Source organism: Haemaphysalis longicornis, unplaced genomic scaffold (assembly GCF_048455015.1).
Source record: "Haemaphysalis longicornis isolate Haplotype H1 unplaced genomic scaffold, Haemaphysalis longicornis Haplotype H1 scaffold_2, whole genome shotgun sequence".
NCBI lineage: Eukaryota > Metazoa > Arthropoda > Arachnida > Ixodida > Ixodidae > Haemaphysalis > Haemaphysalis longicornis.
In genome coordinates this window covers 209,213,616-209,237,778 of record NW_027526295.1, presented here as the reverse complement: position 1 = coordinate 209,237,778, position 24,163 = coordinate 209,213,616, and positions in this window count along the sequence as shown.

Genomic DNA, 24,163 nt, shown 5'->3' with positions numbered 1-24,163 from the left:
GAGGGCTTTAGCATCAGGCAGCCTAACCCGTCACCACACCGCTTGCTTAGGCAGCAGCGGTTGTGGTGCCAACCGCTTCCGTCGGGACCGGTGCCGCTCTCGCCCCTGCCTCCCCGTCCTCCAGTGCGTTGGAGGGTGCCGAGGGGATGTATAGCGGGGGCCCCGCATCGGCTCCCACCACCACCACACCACCCGTGCCACCTCTAGCGCCCCCGACGCCCCCAGTGGTGGCGGGTCAAACGAAGGGGGGCCAATTCCAGGGGGCCCGGTCCGTCGGGCATCCCTCTGACATCTGACGAGGAGATGGATGTAGGGCCGTTCCTGCCTGCAACGCAGCGCAAGGAGCGGACCCCGACGTCCAAGCCAACAGAGGGGCCCAAAAAGCCCCTTCCGAGAGTACAAGCCCCGAAAGACGACACATGAACACACACACCCTCCAGTCTTACTTAAATGTAAATAATGGGAACAGAAAACATCATCCAATGGAACTGCATTGGCCTCATTAACAATATAGATGATGTGTACGAGATACTTCATTCACATCAGCCATGTATCATGTGTCTTCAGGAAACACACCTGAATAGTAAACATACTAACTTCTTGAATAGCTACAAAGCATTTCGAAAATACAGGCACAGTTGCACTTATTCTTCAGGTTGTGTGGCCATAGTGGCCCGAAATTTTTTATCGTGTCACACCATCCACCTAAACACTATGCTAGAAGCTGTCGCGATTATAACAATAATTTATAATATGTTAATAAAGGTATGCTCCCTCTACATCCCTCCTGATTACCAACTATCGAACAGCTGATTTTGAGGCCCTGACAGGTCAGCTACCTGAACCGTACATAGTCTTAGGCGACTCGATGCCCGTAATTCACTCTGGGGTTCTTCCCGCACAGATGCCCGAGGTCGCCTAATTCGAAAATTCCTAACATCATCGGCAGCATGCCTTTTTAACAAAAACCAAGCTACATATTATAACATAGGACAAAACAGTTATTCACATCTTGACTTGGATCTTGGCTGTGCAGTTTTCTCATTTCTTGAGTGGCATGTGTACACAAACTTATATAGTTTCCCACCAAATTGACATACATAGGCAAAGGCATAAACACTTCAACTTCTCATAAAAGGTTCAGGGAGGGAAAAACGAACTGGAGTACATTCACAGAAACATCAAAACTACACTAAATATTCATAAAACACCTTCACGTAGAACAGACGACCCAACTGCTCACGGCGCACATCCTCGACGCCGCCGACAAGTCCATTCCACAGGCCTCCGGTGCCCCGTGCAACTCAAGGAGGCCTTGGTGGAATGAGGACTGCAGGTGAGCACGAGAGGCCCAGAACAAGACGTGGGGTGCCCTTCGCCGGTACCCCACATCCAGTAATCTTGTATCCTTCAAAAGGGCAAAAGCACTCGGGAAGCGCGTGCGCCATGAGGCAAAAAGGAAGAGTTGGCATGCCTTCCTCACATTCATAAACTCATACACAGACACACGCAAAGTATGGACACGTATACGTAAACTCAAGAGACAACAGACACACAGCCTGCCCCTGGTGAGCACAACAGGGGACACACTCAAAGATCAAGCCAACACACTTGCACAACACTTCCAACACGTGTCCAGCTCTGCACACTACACAAACACTGTCATGAAATACAAAACATCTAGTTAAAAGAAGTCCCTGTGGGATAATAATAATTCAAACACCTCTTATAACTCCCCCTTTACACTTCATGAGCTGAAGCTGGCTCTCAGTACTTGTAAGCCTTCAGCTCCAGGTGGAGACAACATTACGTACACTATCATACAACACTTACACGCAGACACACTCGAACACTTTTGCACCTCTGCAACAAAATATGACTTTCGGGGCACCTTCCAGGGTCTTGGAGGGAGGCCATCGTAGTGGCTTTTCTGAAGAAGGGAAAAGATCCGTCTTCCCCTGCTAGTTATCGTCCCATCGCCCTAACAAGCTGCCTGTGCAAGCTGCTCGAGAAGATGATCAATAAGAGACTCGTGTACTTTCTAGAGTAGAATGGTCTTCTCGAGAGCTGCCAGCCAGGCTTCCGGGCGGGGCGATCCACTAATGATCAACTAGTTTCTTTCGAGGCTTACATTAAGGATGCATACATTCATAAGCAATACTGCATGATGGTATTTTTTGATATTGAAAAGGCATATGATACGGCATGACGCTACGGCATTCTTAGAGACTTAAAATCCTTTGGTATTTTAGGTAACATGCTGAACACTCTTTCTAGTTACATGTCTACATGAACATTCCGTGTCAGAGTTGGGTCGGCACTATCAAATATTCACGTGTAGGAGAATGGCGTGCCTCAAGGTGACATTTTGAGCTGCACATTGTTTATCATTAAGATGACCTCGCTCCGAAAGGTACTGCCGTCTTCTATTTCTTGCCTGGTTTATGTAGATGACGTTCAAATATCTTTCAAATCATGTAACATGTTCATATGTTAACGTCATGTCCAGCTTGGGGTAAACAAACTTTCGCGCTGGGCAGACGAGGATGGTTTGCGAAAAGCACCTGTGTTGTATTCTCAAAAAGGCACGGCATCCTGCCCTATCCTGACATAAAACTCAATGGTGATTCAATTCCAATAAAAAAGAACACAAGTTTTGGGTGTGGTGTTTGCCGAAAAACTCACATTCATCCCTCACATAAAACGATTCAAGCAAAAATGCCTAAAAACAATGAATATTCTGAAAGTCCTCACCAATCATAGGGTGCGGACAAACAACTACTGCTTGGCCTTTATGCTGCTTTGGTAGGTCACGGTTGGACTGCGGAAGTGTTGTGTATAGGTCAGTCACGAAAACAGCACTTAAAATGCTTGACCCAGTGCTCCACTTGGGGCTTCGCCTCTCTTGTGGCGCATTCCGTACTAGTCCTGTCAACAGTCTTTATACAGAGTGCAACAAATGATGCTTCGCGTACCAGCGAACTTATGTTGACCTTCTACATGCCTCGAAAATCTCATCAATGGATAACCATCCCTTTAAACCGGTTTTTAGTGATACATCCACAACTCAACTCTTTTTAAACCACCCATCAACTCCTGTTCCCTTCTCGCAAATGGTGAGGGACGAGGTGACTATTCATGAGGTCTTCTTCTTAGATACATTCAAATCGTATCACACTGATCTTGCAGCACCATGGCATCTTCGTCCTGTAGCATGTGGCTTGTCTTTCTTACAATACAATAAGAACAGGACACCAAGAACTGGGATTTTGCAGCATTTCATGTATCTGCAGGGTAAATACAGGGCTGCAGAGTTTTTCAGTGATGCTTCTAAAACGTTCACTGCAGTGTCTTGTGCTGCGCATGGACCCAATTTTGAAGCAGGTAGAACCATGAATGTAAAGACAAGTATTTTTGCGGCAGAAGCATATGTCATCTTTCTGGTTGTAAGTCACATAGTTGAACATCATATTCCTAAATCCATCATCTATACAGATTCGCTGAGCGTTGTCCGTACATTGTCATCCGGAAAGTCATCGAAAAACCATGTCATTAATCTTGTCTTCACATTAATTGCTGTTGTTGTTTGTTTGTTTATTTAATAGCCTCAAGGCTTAGTAGACACTAAGCGGGTCCGATCTATATCCAGGAAACCAGGTTGGCCTCCCGGATATAGTCCAGTAAGAAATGGTAGGCAGGACCATGGAGCCACTGATTGTAATGCGTGTCTTGCCGAAAATTTAGGCCTGCTGCCATCAAACATTTCCTCAAATTAATTATGCTAGCGTATTCTTTAAACCTTGAGGTGACTGTGTGTTGGGTGCCAGGCCACTCTGGTATCGGCGAGAATGAACTAGCGGATAAAATGGCCGCCACAGGGCTGCACTCCGAAACACAATAAACACAACACTACCTTACACAGACCTCAAGCCACACATCAGACAACAACTCCGTAAAACTTGGCAAGCAGACTGGAGCGAATAGACAGACAACAAACTACACGGAATAAAACCACACTTGGGACAATTTACTGATTCACACAATAGGCACATTGAAGTTACCTTAGCTAGGTTACGGATATGCCATACACATGTAACGCACTCGCACCTGCTCACGGGATCTCCAGGACCCCTGTGTAGCATGTGTAGAGAGGTCCTATCCGTGATACACATCCTCATTCAATGCAAGGCACTCGACATTACACGACGCAAACACTTCATAGAACTCTGCAGACAACATATATATATATATATATATATTCCATTACATCCGTTATACTTTTTAGGAGACGATGCCATGTTTTCTGTTCAGCGCACCTTTAAGTTTCTGTCAGAAGTTCACTTCTTACAGCTCATCTCATACCACCCATAGTTTTACCCATGGTCGTATACACCAGCCACCTTATTTAACTTTTAACCAGTCTTGGTCTTCATCCTGGCCCTTTACACCAGTCGTGCTCATAGACTTTAATTGATTTTATTCGTGTCCCCTCTAACCAATTTTAGTTGTCACCTATTCATCAAAACACTTTCTTGGCGCTCTGTGCCCTAGCTGGCCTTGCGCCATCAATATTCAAATATCATCATCATCATCCGATACTTCTCGTTCATAGTATCCGTAGCAAGGCGTCTGCGAGCGTCATCAGCTCTTTGCAGTCTGTCTTTGGCCACAGTATTCGTTAGTGAGGCACTCTGTTTATTCCCTTCACACTGCGGTATTAACATCATTGGTGATGACGTCACTGGACACGTCCTGTTATGACGTCACTGAGACGTCGATTTTGCTATGCCGTCCCTTCCTCTCAATAAAGACTACAGAAAAGTTCGGCAGGAAAATTCGCAGTGTGTGCAAGAAATTACAAACAATTAAAAGCACCACTAGCTAAATGTTTCGTTCTGGCACATTTTTGTGCGCAAAAAAAGCAGTGGAATAGTTTATACGAAAGCTGCTCTGATTGCTCAAATAAAAAAAGGACGCATAAACATTTTGATTCGAAAAGTACTTCTTGGTGAAATGACAAGATTTGATCATCGCGGGGGTTTTCCATGCGCCATGGAAATTCTCGGTATGTGCACAAATAATTTGGCGAGTTTTTAATGTGTGGCATTTTTGGGCAAGTATCCCAACAGACAACAACCTGCATTCGCACAAAAAAGCTGAATTGGCGGGAGTAACACATTTATTCGTTATAATGGCGTAAATGAAGACAATTCATCCAACCGAATTCTCAAAAATAAAAAAAGAGCAATAAAAAATAAAATTTTCACAAAAATTATGTGCCGAAATAAGAAATATGCACCTTATACATCACCCTCAAAAACCGAAGATTAAACAAAGAGCCCGCAACGCTAGACAACGGCAAGCTAACGCTGCACCATGTATTCGTAACGGTGACGCAAACAAGCACTGTTTAATGAAAGTCTTCTCTGTCTTCTGGACTTCCTCCAGGAAACGGATGCCAATTTGTACCTTTACAACTAATTGCCAAAGGGCATACTATCGCAAGTATAATAAGAACTCTCACCTGCCCTCGCGGGAACCCCTGTGTAGATGCGACGCATAGGGGGTTCACGTTGCAGCGTTGGACAGCGGAGGAACGGCGCTGGAACGATGGAGCGGAGCGGCGCAGGCACCGCGTTTTATAGCGCGCATAACGGTGAGGGGACGTGCCGGCGCCAGTGCGTCTGCCGCGGCTATGACGCAACACAATCCACTTTAATCCAATTCAATCGAATCCAAATCCAATACAAGTCAAGCCAAGCCAAGCCAAGCCAATCCAATCCAATCGAATCCAATCCAATGCCCCTCGCGAGCGAGTGTTCGCTATCGGAGAGGAGAGGGGGTGAGCGGCGGAGAGCGAAGCTGGCGCGGCGAGGAGAATGGGGGAGGGGGGAACGCCGACAACAACGACGCCGACGCCGGATGCATAAACAAGGCGGGTGAATGAGATGCGTGGCATCTAAAAAAATGTCCACTGCAATGAAGGCCTTATACGGCCCGCCACTGGGGGACATCACACACAGCTTGAATATATGAACCAAAATCCAACGCTAATTGCCTAAAGCATTGCCAGTAACCGACCACTCTGTTGTTTGTGTGCGATGTACTGGCACCATATTCACGTGAAGTATGTTATTGTTCTCAACTTTTGGACGCAGATCTGTGTCAGTAGAATAAAGTGACACCCCAATGCTAACAACAAGGTGAAGCATGAAAAGAGTTTTCACCCGCCGTTTAAGCGTCAGCCGCGGGTTTATGCTTTCCTTAATCGAGCATTAAACATCAGGACTCAAGAGCAATGGGAGGCCGCCTTGCTCAGCTCTCACCCCGACTCACAACTACTCGTACAGCGGGCGGAAGATGCCGCTGCGGCCCACGGGTTCATGGCAGCCATCTAACTGTGAAGTCCAGGTGACTTCCTCCCTGTAACCCCCTTTCTTCTACCAGTTCGGGCTCTAATAAAGTCCCCCCCCCTCTCCCTCCCCCCCATCTCTCTCTCTCTCTCTCTCTCTCTCTCTCTCTCTCTCTCTCTCTCTCTCTCTCTCTCTCTCTCTCTCTCTCTCTCTCTCTCTCTCTCTCTCTCTCTCTCTCTCTCTCTCTCTCTCTCTCTCTCTCTCCCCTCTTGTGTATTAGTCCGGTAACGTTGTTTTGCAGTTATGGCATAGCAACTTCATCAAGCTTGCACCCTTCCACGCCAGATGAAACCAAATACTTACAAGGCTACTTTTCAATGACACTTAATCTTTTATGACGAAAGTGAAACTGTGAGAGCCGCCCGCAATATGGAATATAACGAAAAAATATTTGACCTGTAGGCTGAGAAGATACTTGAAACTCCCGGGTCTGAGACTGCCGAAGTGGAAAAGCCCCGTTTATTTTTAGGACACTGTGGAAAACATCACCCTGTTAATTAAGTGCTCCGTTTTTGAAAAACAGGACGCAGGCCTGTTTCGTGAAATGAAATATGTTCTGTTGAACTTTTCCGTTTAATCTTCTGGTTCATTAAGCTTGAAATGCCAGAAGGGGAAAGAAAAGCGTTCTCTTGTTCCTAGTAGGTTCGAAGAATTAATTAATCCTTTTTTTGTATCAAAACTTTTTACGGGAGCAAGATAACCAATTGGTTTGAACCGATTTTGGCTCTACCGTCACAACGAACTAAATTAGTGTCCCGAACTTAATTAGAGTCTCGATACTACATCGTTATAACGAGGTTCGTATGCAAACATAGCGAGCTACCAAAAGGACCGTGTTGTATGCTAAAAGGACGAGCTATTGATTCCGATAAAAGACGCATAGCTGCGTGCAGCCGCGCATTGCGCACTGCGAGGAGCTCTGCTTGGAGTAGATGGCCATAGTTCGGATAAAGTAGAGTGGAGTGAAGCAGAGTATTCAATACACCGGTGTTGCTGATTATCAGCATATCCAAAGGGCTGGCAGGTTTCGGGGAAAGCGGATTGGAGCACCAAGTGTTCGGGAGCGAAAGCGAGCAGGCCGGGTGTCGGTTATTCGGCGGGACTCACAAGGTGGTCGTATACAAGTGTTAGCTGCGGAGATGGTGAGTGAAGGTGGACTTATGTCGGCCTCACTGGAGGCGAATCTAGTCAGAACATTGTGGCCTGGGTCATTGAAACGTGTACGTATTAGAGACGTGCACTGAAGCTTACATGAGTGAGAGAGAAAAGGCTCTTTATTGAAAAAGCACAGAGGTTTGCCGGCGTTTGCAGTCGCCTGCATGCTTCTCTGCTGAGGTATGTGGATGGGGGAAGAAAAGGCCCAAGTAATCTGAGCATGACAATTGTGAAAGCAGGGATCAGGTGAGAAGCAAAGCAGGTTGACGCTAAACATTTTCTCTGCTCACCGATTCAACCGTGGTTATGTGCCAAGTCATACGGAAGGACAGAATGATACAAAGACGCAAAGGGAGGAGGATAAAGCTGGACTTTGCAATGTGCTACGGCCTTGGACTTCGAAACGTGTTAAAAGGTGTACTGACGCCATTATGAGCTCTTGGTGCAGGCTAATTACAGAAGTCGCGTTTATGGGAGTCTCAAAGTACGTTGCCGCTAAATGCCCTCTTCCCATGGCGAGGCGAACGCCGGTACTCTCAGGGCCATAGTAAGCAAAAAAGGAAAAAAAAAAAGAAGGCACAAAGGGAAAAGGATGATGATAACAATGAGATGACACATTCGGCAATTGGACACTGATGCATTCGTAATCACTACATCATTGGGAGTGCTTCGGTGTTCACGTAATTTTTGGCTGGTTTTTCGGAGCAGCAGAGGGGGCAGACTGCCCCGCCACTGAGACGGAAGCCTGTGGTGGGACCCGTACTAGTGATATTGATGGGCTATGGCGGAACCTGAGGCCAGCAGCTAGCATACATGGGGTGATTGCCGCAGCCGGGAGGCTTTGGAAGTTCACAGAGGCTTTTGGGAAGAGATCACAACATATTTGTGACGCCGCATTCATCCGCTCAAGCCGCTGTTATTGAAATAACACCTGCTTGCATGACACGTCAAGGCCTTGCGTTGACGTGTCATGCAAGGCCTTGACGAACTGCTCGCCTGCAGAACTGCTCTCAAAGTTTAAATTAGCCCCGCGGTGGGGCTAATTTAATTAGTTCATAGGCGGGGCGGTTCGAGCGCTTGCCCGAGGGAACATCCCCGCTGCCGTATAGTGGTCTGTAGCGGCGACCCGATCTGAGAGAATCGATGAGCACCACGACAGATAGACCGAAATGTTATAATCGCATAAGATCGCTTCAAGACGCGGAGACGAGGTACAGACACGACTTAACGCCGCGACTGTTTCCAAAGCACGCAGGGCCGTTCGCGCAATGGGAGGACCAGGTGGTGTGCGAGGTTCCGCCATATTGTCGACGCTCGTGTACAGGGAACAAACGGAAGGCTGCCTCAGCGACCGCCTGCGGGAGCACGCATGTGACGTTATTAATTCCTCAGCAAGCATGCTTGCTAGCCATGTTGCAGAGCGCTTATGCGTCCCTGCGTTAGAGCGGTGCCCCGTGCTGGGACGTTATCCGGACAGGACAAGGAGGGAGATAAAATACGTGCTATAAATTCAAAGAAGGCGAGAATATTACGTTAGCACATCATCCGTCGCCCTCACAAGAAAAAAAAATGCATTTCTGGACAGCTAGTAGAGATTGTGCACGTGGTGGAACCTCGTGACCTTTCCTTGAAGTTTGCGCTGCTGAGCACGAGGTCGCGGGTTCGATTCCCGGCCGCGGCGGCCACTTTTCTGATGGAGGGGAAAAGCAAAAACGTCTGTGTGTACGAGATTTCTGCTTACGTTAAAGATCCCCAGGTGGTCAAATTTAATCCGAAGTTCTCCACTACGGCGTGCCTCATCGCCTGCGCTGCGTAGGCGCGTTAAACCCTACAATCAATCAATCAATCAATCAATCTTTCCTTGAAGTGCACCTACACAATTATCACGGGCGGCATTCTTAAGTTTTCTCCGTCTTGCGTCCGTTTCAAAAGTGTCCGTTTTGAGAAAGCCCTAATTGGCTAGAAACGAACCCCCGGATGTGACGCAACGCAACGCAGTGTGAGCAGACAGATATTGGCAGCTCCAATACGGATATACCGGTCTTCGCCTTGTTCTTCGCTCGCCGGCGGAACCGGAGGGCAGGAAGTATTGTTGACCCGTTCGAAATGCCTGCACAAGCATTTCGCTTCCTCAAGAGGACTTTGCGGTGGCTGTGCGACGAGCTGGGAGACGAACTTGGCCGGCGGCACCATGGGCTCAGTGTCAAGGACGAAGGGGTATGCGCCCTTCGTTTCTTCGCTACCGGTGGCTTTCCGTCCGCGGCCGCTAACGAAGAAACGATATCGCTGTAGCACTCCTCCGTGAGCCGGTGCATCCACACCATCTCCATCACAGTACGATTGTCTGCGAGCTTGATAGCTGTCGAGCAAACGACCGAAATTTCACAAGCACTCGCCATAGGCTTTATAAATATTTATGGGTACCTGACGAATGCACGTACCAGCTTAACGTCCGTAGACCTGACGGAATGCACACACTTCATTAGGAATCGAATATCCCCACCACTCACGCAAAATTTCACCGCAATGCCAAGGAAAAGCTCACTTCAGCATGCCCTCAAGTGCGTAAATTCCAAAATACGTAACAGAGGGTTATTGTCTTGATACACGGTCATTCTCATGGACATAAAAAACGTGCCCCAAACGCGAAAAAAAAAACTGAGCAGCCGTAGCATTGTGTACGCTTTAGTGCTACAGGAAACAGCTGGCTGCAGCTCACATCTTTCGACATTCGCCCCCTTGTGGTAAAACATTTCAACTGCGTTATATAAAAATGTTATCACGTTTATATTTTCAAAATATTGATTGCAATCAATATTTTGAAAATATAAACGTGACATCATGATTGTTTGTGGGGTTTAACGCACCGACGCAATGCAGGCGATGAGACGCGCCGTAGTGGAGGGCTCCGGATATTTTTTGACCATTTGGTGATCCTTAACGTGCGCCGAAATCTCGTAAACACGGGCGTTTTTGCTTTTCACCTCCGTCAGAAAAGCGGCCGCCGTGGCCGGGAATCGAACCCGCGTCTTCGTTCTCAGCAGCGCAACGCCTTAGCCACTGAGCCACCGCGTTTATTTTTTCCTTTATTGCCTTTTTTTTGCGCGCAATACACGTCACGGATAGATTAAAAACCGTCGGCCGAACTTAATTCGGCTGACGAAAAAACTTGAACACCAAACGTACACAGTTCTAGTACAAGTAGCCATTCCAAATCGCGCATCTGCAACTTCTGCACTTCAAGGACTCTGCTAATACTCTGTGCAAAGTATTTGCTCACAGTAAGGCGTGGGGGTCAGCGTGGCGCACCGCCATTCTCGACCTCCAAATGGCATGCAAGCCTAGAGCCATGATGAGGTCATATGGCACAATGTTGTCACTAGGTACGCAAAGAAATCGTGTGCCTTGGGGTGAAACGGGCAGGTCTATCTTTAAGGTCATTTGTAACACATCTCAGATGGCGTCCCAGCACTCCGCGAGAACATGCTCAACAGTTTCTGCTTTGCTGCACAAAGTGCAAGTTGTAGGACCAGTGACGAACAAGCCTTTCTCCTGCAATCGCCACTGACCCACCGCGGCGGCTTATATTTTGAAAATAGATATACATAAGCACATAAAAGTTAGTTTAAAGCAGGCTCAGTTGTATAAGAACAGTTGCGCGAAAGTCAGCTCGAAGCCAGCATACAACGGGATGTACGTCAAAATAAAACGGACGCAAAACGGACAAACTAAAAATACCGCCCCGGAAGTATTTTCATAGTTGTTATCACTGATTGATTGATTGATTGATTGATTGATTGATTGATTGATTGATTGATTGATTGATTGATTGATTGATTGATTGATTGATTGATTGATTGATTGATTGATTGAAGCGTTTAACGCGCCGGCGCAACGCAGGCGATGAGGCGCGCCGTAGTGGAGAACTTGGGATTAAATTTGACCACCTGGGGATCTTTAACGTGCGCCGAAATCTCGTACACACGGGCGTTTTTGCTTTTCGCATCCATCATAAAAGCGGCCGCAGCGGCCGGTAATCGAACCCGCGACCTCCTGCTCAGCAGCGCAACGCCTTAGCCACTGAGTCACCGCGGCGGGTAGTTGTTTTCCCTTCATTGTACCTACAGGGCGATCAAAATTAAGTCGACAGGTTTTTTTTTTTTTTTTTGAACTTAGGCGCTTAGCTTCACGTGAAGACCACCTCTACAGTGAGGTCGTGCGCCAAGGGGGACACAATAATTAGGTCGTAATTATTGATGTCGGTGGCCTAATTAACTAAAATTGAAAAATTAACTTTTTTGTGGCTGCAGTAACAGGCACGTTTGTATTGAAAAGTTAGACGCAATAGTGTTTCTACGCAGTTTCATTTGGCAGAATTCTTCTAGCGCATCCGTACTCCTAAATTCGAGCTGCGAAGTTTAATTGCCGTTCGCATGATTACGCATGCTAGAACGCGACGGTGGGCGCAAAGCTGCTCCTTTTTGTTCTGTGTTTCGATAGCGGTTCCGCTTCCTGCAGATTGCGATAACGCCAGCCAACACTGAAACGGTGCCAGTTATCACTTTTACCTATGCCTTCACCGTCTTGTCAAACTATATAAACACCGTACACAGAAGACACGTTATAAAAGGGAGGAGCTTCGCGCCTGTCTTAACTGTCTGGCACGCGTAATCATGTGAACGGAAATTAAACTTCGCAGTTCGATATCTCGGAGTAACAATGCGATGCGCTAGAAGAATTCTACCAAATGAAATGACGTAGAAACAAGATCGCGTCCAACTCGTCAATACAAACATGTCTCTTACAGCAGCCGCTAAAAAGCTAATTATTCAATTTTAGTTAATTAAGCCACCGGCACCAATAATTGCCCCTCATTCTGGGTCTCCATGGGCGCATAACCTCACTGTAGAGGTTGTCCTCGCGTGAATCTACGCGCGTAATTCTTATAAAACCTGTCGACTTAAATTTGATAACTCTGTATATCTGTGTTTGTACAGTGTATAGTGACATGCTTCTGTTCTTCGTATTTGTTTCTGTAAAGCGATATTAAACTCAGTTGTTAGTCAGGACTGCTTCTGCGCACTCTTAGTTCTGTCGTTCTATATTTTGGCGCAGTTTTACGCCAAAATAAATACCAAGTACTACCGATTGGCCCGCCTTCAATGCGTGTTTCATCCTGTTTTGTGAAGTTGCGTTACTAACAGCCAGAACGTGGTGCCAGTGGTATTCACAGCTTGTACAGTCCGTGATACCCTGCAGGATGTACGCTTGTGGAGGTGGTACGTTCTGCGCTGCACAAAACACGAAACAGCGTCTACGAAACGAAGTGCACCATGCGTGCACACTGTTATGAAATGCTTAAGTGCGCTCAAACAATTACGGACGTGAATTTTGGCGCGAAAGGCTGTTTTATGCTGACAGATACCTATGTGTAACTTTAACGATAAAGTATATAGACGCGTAGGCGGAAGCATAAGAATTCCGTTTCATTTTTTCCAGCGTGGCCAATAACCTTGCGTTGGTTTAGTCCAACCAGAGTCCTTCAATGCTTTATTGGTCACGAAACTTCGGCGCTCGTTTCATATATAGGACCGCGGGCGCCACCACAGGCGCCACCGCCGCACGAAGGGCATTCAGCCGCCGCGCGTGCGGCATACTGGCCAGCTGTTGGCGTGCAAACTCTCGCTGCTTTTGGTGTTTGCGCGTGGATTAAGTGTGCTTTTTTCGTAGTAGTTAGCGGTGAATAGTCCAGTCATTGTGTATATCACCTGCCTTCAATGGGGTTTTATTTTTTCAAGTAAATTACCGTAGACTTCGGCCGCGAACGGCAACGGCTTCTGCGTCCTCTGGCACAAGCGCTGCGCCGTCATGTTTAGGCATTTTTAAATCTCTATTGCTTCTTTTCTTAAAGCAAATGTTGTAAATTTCACACATACGGTAGCTCCGTAGTCACAGACTGCTGTGGGCCTATCGATAATACAATAAAAAACTGAAAGAAAACAAGTACGCGTCGTTCAGACTACGCTTAAAGGGGTCCTGAAATACCTTCCGCCGATGCATGGATGTACATGTAACCAAATAAGACAATGTATTAGCAATCTCCTCCCGCAAGAATTTTGTTAAAGCGATGAGTATTAGCTGAGAAATCGTAAATCAAAAACCGCGCATTATCGTCGCGCCGCGTTTCCTCCTCCTTTCGCTGTTGACGGCGCGCGAGCCTTCCCTCCCATGATGCTGCGCTCCGCAGCGATGATGTACTTCCGCTATGGCGCTCCTAGACTGCCGTCTGCTACGGGCAAACTTTGTTGACACCATGAATCCCGCACTCCGCTCGAGGCTGGAAAAGCGAACGAAAAAAAAAGCCGCCCGCCCGCATCTTCCCACGGGGGGAACTCGAGTAAATGCGTCGCATAGGGGTGGTTGTATTGCGTGAGAGTTGCGTAATTGGGTAGTTTGTGGTTACCGTTTGGATGTGGGGAGGGTTTGGAATGCTTAACTTGTTGACGGTACTGTTGCTTCCATCGCTTATACTTCATCTGGAGCCAAACGAAAGGCAAGCAAAGACGCACTTGAATGAAGTTCGAACGCGCGCTCCGCCGCTTATATACACCATTTTCCATAAGCAGCCTGGAAAGGAGGAAAATACTCTCAAACCAGTTCTCTCGGCGGCCGACCAGCGTTGCCTGAGCGCGCTGGGCTGCTAACATCGTTCGGCTCGGTGTGCTCCGCTGCGTAGTTCAGGAGTATTTCGCACCGTGTGCTTAGTTTTTGCGGAACTTTCAACTGTTTTAGCCAATGCTGCGATGCCGTTCAAGGCGCAAACGTCGCTTGGTCAGCACTGCGCGGTGGTGGGTTATTGAACAACCAGAGAAAGCGAGAAACAGTCGCTGACAGCACGCATGGGCACGGCACTGCCTGGAGAAAATCCAGTGCAGTTGCGGCGTGTTTTTGCGGCATCGCTTCCCAACGCACACCGAGTTGAGATATCGGTGGATTCCGTTGATAAATCGCAACGACTTTGTACCAACGACCAACTCCAGGGTTTGTTGGGTGCACTTGGACGGCAAGCAGACGGAGCGAAATCCATTTATCCCACGCAAAGCTGCGACAGGGAACGGAACCCCCTGAAATGTTAGAAGCAACTTTATCCTTTACAATACAGCATTGATTGGTTGGTTGATTGATTCGTTCATTCATTATGGTGTTTAACGCCCCGACGCTTCATGGGTGATGAGGCGCGCCGTAGTGGAGGGCTGCAGGTTGATTTTGACCACTTGAGGATCTTTCACGAGCGCCGATACAATACAACATTACAATAACTTCTGGTTCCTTGTAGTCAATTTAAAATACCATATATTGTTTGGTCATTACAGCCGATTGGCATTAAACAATCCCCTTTTCATCTAATCTAATCTTTAAAATCACGGCGTTTTGTTTACTTTTTTTCAGGCCAACTCATTACACTGCCAAACGATATGAAAGGATAACTTTCTCCATCGCACACTGCTGGTCGATAGCAGGATAAGCAGGCAGCCAAATGTGGAAACGCAGCTTGAGATACGCGTGAACGCTGCATTTGAAAAATAGCTCAACCTGTTCACAACGCGGTCAAAGGAAAAGCTTCTAATCCTTTCGCGTTGCCACGGAATCTAAAGTATTACCAGAGTCCGGTATTACAATTACAAGTTACTGCTGGTCGCGTAAAGCATTTGTGGTGCAAGCAGCGGTTTCACAAAGGTGGGCTCCGAGCAACAGGCCACGTGCGCTGCGCAAAGTTAGGTCAATCATGATCACGATCATGATCAACCAATATTAACTCGCCCGAACGTCAACCCTTTTGTTCAACCTTCGAATAGTAATTTGACTGGTTGTGCGGTCGTGTTATTTTTCCGCCCAGGTAATTTCGTTTCGTCAGTAACCGTCATAAGTCTAGTTAAGAAAGATTATATTGCATTGCAATGTCAACAGCGTAGCAATCGCCTCGTCGAAAGTCCATCGCGAGCACGGATCACCGTAACCCACATATGCTGTGCGCGCTCCGCATTCGACGTCCGCGCTTCCGTAAACATGACTAATCGGTGAACATAACAAGCACGGTGGCATTGAAAACACGTATTTACTCCCTGATATCGATTTCTATGTCAGTCGGTGCCATACCGGTACGTCTGCATCGCGGAACTGCGGAGCACCACCGGCACCACCACCACACTACTACTGCTGCTCGCAACAGCCGGGGTCGGAATTTCCCGCTCTGGCAGCAAATTAGGACGTAAAATCCGTCCGCAGATGATGAAAACAAAACATAACATACACACACAAGCACTGCAACCGCTAACTTAACGCCAAACCACTACGGTTCACTCGGTAATGCACGGATACCGAGCAGACGCACGCCAAGAACGGCGCACTTAACAGCCGAGCGCGGAGGTTTCGGCAGTCGCTTCATAGACGGCGCTAGCGTCTGGTCAGAAAAAGCAAATGGCGGCGCCCACCTCTAGCAAGGAAAATGGTGTATACACTGCGCGCGCTGTCGAGGGAGAGGAGTATGGGGGAGACACGCGCATGCGCGCACTTCCGTACACAAGCGCGCGACCTTTCCACGCCCCCCACCACGCTGTTGTCACGCAGCTGTCACACCGCTAGCACGCCGCTATCACGTGTACACCTGCCGCAGTTGCTGCTGAGCGCGACGGAGCGCACGGGGTAACTACTGCGCATGCGCGCGCAGACGCGTTCCCCCCGCACCGCCGCAGCTGTTGTTGAGAGCGACGAGGCGCACGGGGCAGCTACGGCGCATGCGCGCGCAGACGCGCTCCTGCCGCACCGCCGCAGCTGTTGTTGAGAGCGAGGAGGGTACGGGGGAGAGGCGCGCACCTGCGCCTCGACGTGACATCATGAGCTGCGGACGCCTATGGACGGAGGAGTTGGCGAGCCTAAGAAATGCTCCGCATTTAAAATCTGGCTGCATTTGTGCGGCGGCCTGGCCATGCCCTTTCGCGCTGTACGTTGCTGGAGTTGCTATCGGCGGCACGCGACTTTTTATCGGCGGCGAACTCGCAGCCGCTCGGGGATGATCGTGCGCTCGGTCCCTTTCATGCACCGCGCACTGTTTATCCAAAAAGCGCCGTATCAGATGTGGCCCCGCTGGTGCCGGGTCTTATTTTGCGGCGGTGGTAATTCCTGCCGGCGGCATGTAAAAAAAACATTTTAAACCGATACAGAACCCGTGCACAAAACGCTTCAATCATGTGACCAGTTCAGCTTGGGGCGACGCGTGGTGGAGAGCGGCAACGTTGGCAAAACATGCTCCGGCGCGGCTCTGAGCTTTCTAGCGCTGGAGCGAGCGCCATTTCTTTGACAATCTCAAACATCGGTTGCCTTGGCAACAAGGCACAAACCGCTCCAGAAGTCAGTTACGGTTGCGTAATCCCGGTTCAGCTCCGGGCCCCACCTCGCGAAATGTGGGCACTGCAGGCGTACCACTCACTCCCATTGGGAAGTGCGAGGTGCGTTTGATATTATAGGAGGCGATGGTGTGTGTGTTGTGGACGCCTTTGTTTCGCGATGAAATGCGACGTTGTGCTTCTGCGGGTGGATAGTGCTTCCCATGGTCTGGATTATCTTTGTCGGGCGACGTACGACTCAACCTCGCATGGGGTATGTGCAGTGTGCGTGGCTAAAAGCCATCTCGGCTTGTGCGCCAGAGTTAAGTGGCATGCTGTTCGTCTCCGCAAACCGCGCGCGAGGTGAGTGCCGAATTTACGACGGGCAGGAGGAGGCAACCCATCGTCTGTCAATCGCGGTTCGGACTTGCAACGCATGTTGTGACGTTGTGTTCGTTCGAAACGCATCTCTGGATTGTTTTGAAGTTGAATAAAATGTACCCGTCAAACCCGGGCATTCGGCTCAGGGCGTTCTCTGCGATTGCACGAAAGAAGTGCCACGGGGCTTCAACGCTTTCTTTATGGAACGCACTCAGGTAAGAGAATATCCATGTCGTGTTATGGCCGTGTTGCATTCAATACAAACGGTTAAGAGTTTGTTTACACTTGTTTCGTTTGTCGTAAAATGTCCAAGCACTCCGGCACTCCGCTGGCAGATCAGCCGGCGAGCCGACGCTGAGCAGACGACTCATCTCTTTGCCGGAAGTGCGTGAAAAAGCTGCCCAATAGCAGGATGTCTAGCTCATGACGAACATCTGGGAATCGATGATGTAGACATCTGAAGATGGCGCGTCCAAAAACACGAAGGGAAGGGTGAGAAAAAAGCGACAAACTTTGCAACAAAACTGTGAGCTTTCCGCTACGCGTAAAAGAGTAATACTTGGTACAGATGACGTTGACGACCCAATCTAACGATTGCGCTACTTCATTTAGTGTGCTCAAAACGCCTTTCAGGGCCCCTTTAATGAATCCGTTGATTTCTCTGGAATGCAGAGAACGCTAAAAGCGATAGCCCAATACTATTGTCGTTTCGATGAGTGGGTACATACTTGAGAACATCTAAAAATGCTGCAGAAACGCGAAGGATCAAAACACGAAGAGATATATGTTGCACCGTGTGTCTTTCCGCTTCCACGCTTTGCAATCCTTAAAAAAAAGGAAGTGGAAAAAGAACAATAAAATCAATTTTATCACATACAACAAAACAAAATTTCAATATTACGAAGGGAGACAAAAAAGCATGGTCCAGCGTAATTTTTTTTTTTTTTTGCGCTGTGATGTGCAGCACATGGAGGAAACAGAATATTGCCACGTAGCCAAGAACGACGCAAAGCTTTTCTGAACGAAGTTTATTAAAGCGACCTGGGGCCAAATTCTCTAAAAAATTCTCCCACCTCCCCTCGCTGGAACCCCTGTGTAGATCCGACGCATACGGGGTTCCGTTGTTGTTTCCGTTAGGTTGATTCTCCCATCGCGTGAAACGTGCCGTGAACCCCCTGCAGCGGCTATGACGCAACGTGGCGCGGCTATGACGCAACACAATCCAACACAATCCACTTTAATCCAATCCAAGCCAAGCCAATCCAATGCCCCTCGCGAGAGAGTATTCACTATCGGAGAGGAGAGGGGGTGAGCGGCGGAGAGCGCAGCTCGCGCGGCGAGGAGAATGGGGGAGGGGCGGACGACAACGACGCCGACGCTGCATGGACAAGGCGAGTGAATGAGATGCAGTCGCATCTAAAACGGGCGCCGCTTTGACACGACGGGGTAGCGCCATGCAAATGCATGTGTTCTGGGGTTGGAGCCGCCGCTTTGAGGAGGTGTGCAAGGGGTGCGAGCCGCAGAAAAGCACTGTGGCAAGGGCGCGAAGCGACAAGTGAAACGATGGGGGCCAGTGGGTGTCACTTCACGCCCTCGCCACAGTGCTTTTCTGCGGCTCACACCCCTTGCACACCTCCTCAAAGCGACGGCTCCAACCCCAGAACACATGCATTTGCATGGCGCTACCCCGTCGTTTCAAAGCGACGCCCCGTCGTTTTAGAGAATTGGGCCCCTGCTGCTCTACAAAAGACTAGAATGAAACACAAACGTCGAAGAAGCAGTTCGCAGTGTTACGAGTACAGATGAACGCCGATAAAGTGAGTTGCGCGGCGTTTGCTACGCATGCTATACTCTCAGCACGTTATTAATTTTAGATCCATAGAAATAGGATCGAGAACATTGTAGAAGAAATAAGAAATCAAGTTAGCGACAAGGTGACATCCTTTCCATATCAAACAATATTGTCCGACGGGATGAACGACAAAAAGAGCAAGCGGGCGCTCCGGTTGAAACACCAGATAAGAAAACCAGAAGCGGTCACGCGCGGTTACAAAACAAACGAACCGAACCCTAAGGGATAATTCGGGGAAATATGAAAAGTAAAAGCACAAGGACATGCCAAAGATTTTTTTACATGCGGGACTGAACGCAAGGCAATACAAGTTTGCAAACAGGTAATGCAGCACCGCTATATACTACCTAGCTGATCTATCAAAAATTCGGCTTTAAGTTAGCCTTGTAAGATTCTAGGTCGAGGATGCTCTCAACATGGTTCATTGCTTTTTTTCATTCTCACACACAATGCATTCCCACACACTGTCACACACTTATAATCGAAGCTGAAATCTCCCGTTTCTTGCCTTGGAATGGCGCACCTCGATCCATTTCTCACGCAGCTCCCCGTCGCTCGGTAAACAGAACTAGAAAACATTTTCTGTGGTATCGTTGTACAAGGAACGACATCCCGGGACGCAACACGCGTTCGGCATCGTCGTTGCACTAATTAAGTCGCATCACAACAGTGCGAGATGCACGTTACATTTTTGCCCTCACAAAACGGACATAACTCGCCCCGTCTCCGCTGCTCGAGCCAGCGCAACGCCGCCCGAGGAGTCACCTCAGTTAAGGTCCCTTAACCTCAGTGAGATGGTGGCGACACCGCGCGGCGGCCAAACGCAGCATATGAAGCTCTCCCATTGAGTTATGGAGCAGTTTCGTGACCAGTAAAGCACTGAAGGACTCTGGTCCAACAAAGAAAATGAAAAATAAAAAGAACTAAGAGGAGAAGGGAAGATTCACCGAAGAAAAAGAAAAAATGGGGAAAACAAGTACATCATTATTGTCATCAAACTGTTGCGATGATAGTAATGATAATGGTGCTGAAGACTGTAATGATGACGATCATGTTATAAAGGAAAACCCTGTAAATGCCTCTCGAAGGGGACATTTTAACTTGGCTTGATTATAATTATGATGATTAATGTTATGATAGTTAAAAGGACGATAACGACGAAAACGGCGGCGGCGGCGCGAATTTGCCTCGTGCCGCGAGCGCTTGAGGCAAGAAGAAGAAACGCGAGACACGAGCTCCGCGTAACAGGACGCCTCCAGCATGTCTCTACCGAAGGAACAAGACGTGACGCGCAACCCGCTCCCCGTTGCGTCGACACCGGAACTCACCAGCCGCAACCGGAAGTCGACCCGCGCTAAGGCGCGCCCTGTGAAACAGGCGAGCAACACGGCCCCACCGGTCGCCGTCGCACCGCCTCCGCTTCCAAGGTATTCGTTTGTTGGTTATGTCCCGCATAGCTATAGGTGCACCGTAGAGGGGAAACAATGCCGTTTGTTTTTAGGGCGAAAGCTCTATTACGCTACACTTTTCAAGGTCATTCATCGTGTTGCAATGACCGTAAGACACAGGCCGGCAATCTGGGTCGTTTTCTTAGCGCTTCGCTTGTTCGGAGCTTCGCCGTTGCGGCATACCAAATGACAAGGTGAGGACGTAATGGCTGCTTCGCCTCCGTGTTATCGCCCAGCGGTGGCTGGGCCGTCTGTGTGGGCGATTCAGAACATAAGAACCACGTAACTAAGCGAGGTTTTAACGATTGCTGCATGCAGGCACTGCTCTGACTGAGCCTTACGGGGGGAAAAAAATAAAAAAAATTAATGTTCCCTACAAAAATAAAAAACAACCTAAATAAAAACGGGAGCCTTACGGGAAGGAAGACTAGAGAAATCACGATATGTATGCACTCGAAACCACTGGTTTTGCCGTGAGCTTTGCCGCCGCATAGTTCCTCAGTCTCGCCATCGATGGCGCCACACTTGGGCTGTCAGCGTGTTCCCTTTAGCGCTAGCGGAAGTATACGTCCAATCGTCCAGTAGAGATAGACGGTAGGCTGCGAAATCTCAAGCAAAGGCAAACTTTAACGAAACAGTGAAACTCTTATTTACAATCGCGGACTCACCGCAGACTCCCCGAGAAGCAGTCCTATATTAGATTTAGATGCGGAGCGTCTTATGCTCGGGGGTATGTCCCGCGGCGTCGGCGGTGGTCCGGCGTCCGCACACCACGTGCGCATGCGCCACCGTCGTCATCTTCCCATAGGGGAACCGCTGAAGACGAAGATGGAGAAGAAGACAATCTTATGCTCGGGGGTATGTCCCGCGGCCTCGGCGGTGGTCCGGCGTCCGCACACCACCTGCGCATGCGCCACCGTCGTCATCTTCCCATAGGAGAACCGCTGAAGACGAAGATGGAGAAGAAGACAATCTTATGCTCGGGGGTATGTCCCGCGGCCTCGGCGGTGGTCCGGCGTCCGCACACCACCTGCGCATGCGCCACCGTCGTCATCTTCCCATAGGGGAACCGCTGAAGACGAAGATGGAGAAGAAGACAATCTTATGCTCGGGGGTATGTCCCGCGGCCTCGGCGGTGGTCCGGCGTCCGCACACCACCTGCGCATGCGCCACCGTCGTCATCTTCCCATAGGGGAACCGCTGAAGACGAAGAAGGCGAAAAAGACAAAGCTGCGAAGAGGAGGGCGTGTACGTTGCTGTCGCCCCGTCCGCAGCACTTCTGATGATGATTTTGGCAGGATGCCCCTAGGGATTGGCCTAGGGATTGGCCGCATGCTTCGCTTGACTCCGGTTGTGCTTGCGCTTGACTCCGTGATTCTTCAGATGAAGTAGGATGGAAGCAACAGCCCCATCAGTGAGTGTGCTGACGCAATTAGGTGAGAGCATCAGCGCAAACACTAACAGACCTTGAGATACCACTTCAATCTCGTCTCACTCGCGTATATACGCATGCAATAAGGAAAATTACACCCATATCCCCGAAGGGAACCATGAGTAGGATATATGAGCATTACGGGGTTCACTACATTTCCACCAAATTTGGCTAACCAACATCACGGAAACGCAAACGGAACCCCCATGACGCTCCGCATCCTACTCATGGTTCCCTTCGGGGAGATGGGTGTAATTTTTTTTCACGTACATTCCTACGGGGCGGGGAATCCTTGGACAACTCACGGACTGTAAATTCGACTGACAGTCCGAAACTACCAATCGAAGAGCTTTAGTGTGTGCATATTCTTAGCTTTCGCTCGTGACAACTAGGTTTAGAAGTGGCAAACCTGAGCCACTTTTTGCTGATTTTTTTGTTATTGAAATCTCATTTGGTGTTCCGCTTTCAATGATTGTGCCTGAACGATTGCGCCTGAATGATGTCTCCTTTACATTACAAATTGGCCACAGCCAATTTGTAATGCCTGTAATTTCTGTCAGAATATAGTGAATTGCCGTTTACAACATGCTACATATCGGTACGCTATGTACCGGTATAGGGTGCACGTGCCCACGAATGGGAGAAGACGAAGACGAAGCCCCGGCGCGCGTGTGCAGCTGACCTTCGGGCCACCACCACCACCACCCCGACGCCATGTTTTAGCCGCAGCCAGCGGCTGGACTCTTTCTGGTTCCTGCAATAAACGGCATCGAGACTGGACACAACAGGTGCTAGGGGAACCGTTGCCCGCGGATAGGCTAAAAGGCAATCAACTGGTATCCTCTACTTGTGTTGGTGAAAGTCACCCTGCCGCGTTGGGCGCCCTGACTTGTTGACTGGTTAGAATATACAGTATTTTCATTTACGCTTCAAAGTGGCTTGCTTCAATTGGCATTATTATATCTCTGTTAAAATCGTGTACGTTTTTTCCGAGCAGTTCCCTCTGGTATATTTTGTCGTCCACCCCACTCTGCTCAAAGCAGGCGCTTCATATCGCGCTTTATAGTCACCTGCGCCATTTCATGCCTTCGTCCAAATGCCAGTTTTCAGGCCTTGCCTACAAGAAGTAAGACCTCGTATTTATCCTCAGCTTTGCTGTAATGTAATGTCCTCTGGAGTTGAGAACCAATCATGATTACATTGTTTTGTTCTGGTTATCCCTTTTATACCTGTGGCTCGGGCAAGTGCAAAGGCGTTTCTTTCATAATGCGTCACTTCGTTGTCAGGTGTTCCATGTTTCTTCAGCACACTTCAGTGACGACACAACGGCCTTGTGCGCTGTCCACTGGTCTTTCGCAGTCCCTTCTGGGCTACAACGTCACCGTGTCATAATATAGACCACTTGTCTACAATGGTGAAGATATACGTCCGGAATGATCCTCAACCGCTATTGAAGATCGGAATAAAAGTGATGTTCCAGGGCGCGATGCGTAGCTGACAGCCAACTATAGTATCAGTCAGAGGTTCCTCAATCTTGCACTCCCGACAACCCAACGGTATTCTGGTGCGAGGCTTTCCAAAGAAAACCTATAATCCCGTATGTCACGTAAAATTTCCACTATAAGTGGTTACTGCTCCCTGTGCCCTGCTCGGGGGCGTACAAACTAAGACTTCAAAGAATTGAAGATTGTTTGGCGTTACGTTGTTGGACAAGAGGCCCTGGATTCGATTCCCAACTACTGAGGATGCACTGCTCTCTTGGGAGTATCGGTTCATCATCATCACCATCATCACCAGCCTATCTACGCCCACTGCAGGGCAAAGGCCTCCCCCATTAATCTCCAGTTGCCCCGGTCCTGTGCCAACTGCGACCAATTTATCTCCGCAAACTTCTGGATCTCATCTGTCCATCTAACTTTCTGCCGCCCCCTGCAACGCTTGCCTTCTCTAGAGATCCACTCTTTTACCCTTAATGACCAACGGTTATCTTGCCTTCGCATTACATGCCCTACCCACGTCCATTTCTTCTACTTAATTTCTACTAACATGTCCTTAACACGCGTTTGTTCCCTGACCCACTTTGCTCTCTTCTTGACCTA